Below are 4,773 nucleotides of genomic sequence, written 5' to 3'. Positions count from 1 at the left end.
GACACAAAAATTATATGTTAAAAAAAAGTGCAATTTCTCTTCAGAGGAGACGAAGTGTTTGGGGCATATGTCATATGCATCAAGGCTGTAGCAGTGGACTGGTCGGCTACACTCAGCGGCCGAAACCCAAGACAATCAAGGCTTTAAGAGGCTTTTACTATTGATCTACAATAAAATGCCACCAAAATCCAAAACCAAGGTAGATCTCTCCACACCAACGAAACTATAGGGAGAGTCAAAAACAAAACAAAATTTTTTTAAACAAAATTAGAAATAGAACAAAAGACGTAAAAAGTAGGAAGAAAGTAAATGGGTAAGAATAATTTTCATTTACTAACCTTTTTTGCCAATTTTTTATACAAATTTACCTGTTTTAATATAATTGAATAATTTTAAATTAAAATAAAATAAACAATTAACACTTGATATATGAATATAGATCAATCTGAATGGATAAATTAGTAAGAATAGTTAATAAGTGTATAGTATTATTCAACGAGTTAAAAGTAAAAAAATGCAAATTCAACTGCCCCTTTAAGGCTTTGCATGGTCACCTCGCTCCAATCTTGGATTCCTCGTCTTTCTTTTTCTTCTCCTGGGGATTTTTTTCTTGAGCCATAGGTAGAAAGTGAGAAAATTCTTGTGTTGGCACCCAACTATGGAATGCTCTCATAGACACTTTATTCTAAAGTTTTAAAATTATTTTTTAAAGGTCATTAGTTAAAAAATCCCACTTTTGTACCCATATGATATTATATTCGGGTTTTATGTAAATGTCTCCAATGTAAAATAAAATTTATACATTCGATTAATGTACAATTTCATGTATTGAACTGAGTTGACGTACCCAAGGGTTGGGGAGACTAAGTGTAAGAATTTTAGGCTTAAAAGGAGATTATCACAATTTTCTAGTTATCGTAATCTTACACAAATAGTGTATAATCTGAGGCTTGGAGCTGAGTTGGAGTATATGAGGATAAGTGTAAACCTTTTACGCTAAGAGGAATAAAGGGGTTAAGTGTAAGAATTATACACCAAGGCGGCATTTAAGTTACCATTTCATAACTTTAAAATAATTTGTTTCACGATCGAAGCAACTCCCATTTGGCACTTTTTTTGTCAACAATGAACACAATTTTACATGGATGTAAGCTATGACTGAAGAGATGGAATCTTTATACAAGAATCAGACTTGGGAGTTAGTTGAACTTCCAAATGACAAAAACCATTTGGATGCAAGTGAGTCTTATAGAAGAAGTTCAAAAAAAGAAGGTCATAGGTTTAAAGCAACACTTGTTGCTAAATGATTTTCATAAAGAAAGGGGATTGATTACAATTAGATTTTCTTTTTTGTGGTAAAACATACAACCAGCAGTGTGTTATTATTAGCCTTGACAGCTCAGTTAGACTTGAAGTAAGCGTCGTCAGATGTCAAAATTGCTTTTCTACATGGTGAGTTGGAGTAGCAAATTTACATGGAGCAATAAGGGATTTAACGAACTTGGAAGGAATACCTAATTTACAAACTAAAGAAATTTGCATATGGATTGAAGCAGTCTCCTAAACAATGTTTGAGTGATGTTTGTCACCTTATTTCTTTGTTGAGCAAAGAATTTGATACAGCAGATTCAGGAGCTGCTAAAAAAATTTTTATATAAAAATTAACAGGGATAAAATGAATAAGTGGGTGTAGCTCTCACAAAAGAAATATGTTAAGGAGGAGTATTTGAGAGATTTGCTATGCACAAAGCTAAGTTAATCAATATTGTACTGGTTAATCATTTTAGATTGCCAAGTTATCAATGTGCAAATTCAGATCATGAAATACAATTTATGTCAAACGTTCCTGATGCCTCCGTAATTGGTTGTTTGATGTAAACAATGGTTTGCACTAAACCAAATTTCGCAAACACTGTGTTTTTAGCAAGTTTATAAATAATCCAAGCAAGGAACATTGACAAACAGTTTAAATGTGTTCTCAGATGTTTTAAAGGTGCAAGTATATTATGGGATTTTCTTTGGCATAGTTATATTGATTCAAACTATGCTAAAAATATGAATGATAAGTATACACTACAAGCTATGTATTTATAGTTGCAATCAGTCCAATTAGTTAATGGTCAACTTTACATAATGTAATAGCATTATCTACCACTAATACAAAATGCATGGTAAAGAAGCATTGTGATTAAAAGGGGGTTAACGTCAGCTATTGGTTTTAAGCAACAAGTCCTTAGTTTACACTGACAGTCCAAATGTCATTAAGCTATCAAAATCATGCGTTTCATGCAAAAACCAAGTACATTGATGTGCGGTATCATAAGGTTAGGTAATCAATTTCATCATGTGTGAATCTATCAAGGACGGTGCACACCAAATTGACAAATATGCTACTATTAGGTAAGTTCAAACATTGTTTGGATTTCCTTAAAGTTACTACTAGCCAAGTAGTATGGGTTGTCATTGCAAGCTAAAATTGACCGTTCCAGGCATCCTAAGAATATTAGAACAAATCATTCCGCAAATTTTTTCTTGTGTATACCAAAAGTCTTTTAGTCATTTCAAGGAAGAACATGTCATTCCAGTAGACATTCCAAAGCATGTGGATTTGCAAAACACAAAACCAAAAAAGAACAAGGTCATTCCAAGTAGAATGTCATTCATGAAGAAAAATTTTTATCATGACATTATAGTATTTTTACATTTATTAGGTTACCAACATAAAAGAGAAATCCAAGTATTTACAGCGTTTTGATAGATTTTCTTCAGCGTCATGATAAGAACCATGGCAGAAAATGCGTAAACACATTGTCAACCACATAAATTTGTATGTCTCATGACATTACTATTTTTTTGCTGTTATTTTTCTATTTGATTATTGTGTGACTCTAATTCAATATCTTACGAAAATCAAACTTAAATTACAATTGGAAAATGGAGAGGAAAACCACTAGAGAAAAAAGGAAAAAGCATATTCACTTCAACCACTAGAGAAATAGAAATACAACTCTAAAGTATGCTATGCATCACAGAGACATTTTAGGGCGGTATGTTTTGACTCTGTAAGGTCACACTTAATTAAGTTCTCCAGTAAGGTTCACTTAGAACAAAAAAAAGAAGAATATTCACATCTAGAAACAAGCACACATGAAGAGTATCGTCATGTGTGTGTGTGTGTGTGTGTGTTTTTCTTTATATCCATTTTGGTTCAGAAAACTACAGTGCCTCCATCTATGACATATAATTGTTTGGGATTATTGAGACAAAAATGATGACCTCAATTACATATATGTATAAGTCAAATGCCTCTATAATTAGATCATATATATGAGAATCAGGAATACGTCTCAAAATAATCACTTCAAAATCAAATCTCAATGAACCAAAATAAATAGGATAAAATGATGAATAATATATGTTCAAGGAATCTTTCAGAGTTCAATGCTCATATGATTCACTAATTGCATATATAGCTAAGAAGGCAATCGCAAATTGACAGATTTTAAAAAGGAAACTTCACTCTGAATAATTAGGATTAATATCAATGTTTGCTAATTATGATTAAGCACAATTGTTTCTTAAAGTAAAAGAATATATCATACCCTTTATATAATATCCTGGAAGCAAAGAGAAACAGGCCAATACCAACAAGTAAATTACATAACTAGAATATTTCAACACATCCAAAAGACATAAAAATCGTCTTAAACTAAAAAGTTAGATATCTAAGCTAATTAATTATACAGCAGTTCTGCAGAGCATCTTTTCTTATATCATCATCAAACTCCACATACATATATACTCATCGTATCAACATTTATTCATTTTGTTAGTTTTCCCCTTGAAGCTTTTGAATATTTTAATGGTGAATCATTCAAGAGTGACACCAAATCAGATGGTCCCAAAAGAACAATCCAACTTACACCAACTAATAAAAAAATTAATATCATTAATTAATTAATTAATTAATCATGTCAAATAAAGGCTTGTCCCCCAAGTGGATTAGGAAATATAGCCTCTCAATCTCCTGATAATATTCCAATCTATATATACACACCACCCTCCTATGTAATTATTTACTTTTCAACATGTGTTAAATTTAGCTGGCATCAATATTAGAAAAGATGAATCTAGGGTTTGTCTTTTTGCCTAATAATAAATCTTTTGAGATTATCTTTAAATTACAGGCCAATCGACTTCACCTTTCAAAGGCTCGTGAGTGAGCACCTTTCCTAACCTTTTGTCCCTCGTTAGATACATATTTTACTAGAATAAATTCTAAAGAATTATATAATCAGAGAGCTAGCTAGCTGTGTTGCAGTTTCCATGTTCGTGAAACATACTCACAATGTCTGCTTGCCCCTGGCAATTGCTTTGTTTCAAATAAAAGTGAAAAGGGTTATAATTATAAAGCTTTTCTCAATCATAATTGAGCTACAGCGAGCTCTATGGCTTTTGATAATGTGGAAGACAAAATCTACATGCATATCTTTCTTGTATTCCGATCAGATATGTATATTTGTGTGAACAGAAACAAGAGGGAATTTTATAAATTTAAGAACATAAACAGAAAGGTAAATTAGACGAAAGAGTACGGAGGAAAGAAATAACATTTTTAAGAAAATCTGGTATATACACAAGAGATAGTATATACGGCAAGTAAATATTAATGACCAGATAAATTTTATACGTTTTAATATCATTTCACTCGGTGCAGTCATTGATTTCTGCTACTTCAAGACTCAAGTTCCCCTTGAAAGAGCAATTTTAAGG

Source organism: Mangifera indica, chromosome 7 (genome assembly GCF_011075055.1).
Source record: "Mangifera indica cultivar Alphonso chromosome 7, CATAS_Mindica_2.1, whole genome shotgun sequence".
Lineage (NCBI taxonomy): Eukaryota > Viridiplantae > Streptophyta > Magnoliopsida > Sapindales > Anacardiaceae > Mangifera > Mangifera indica.
The sequence above is the reverse complement of the archived record's forward strand: the minus strand, read 5'-3'. Positions refer to the sequence as shown.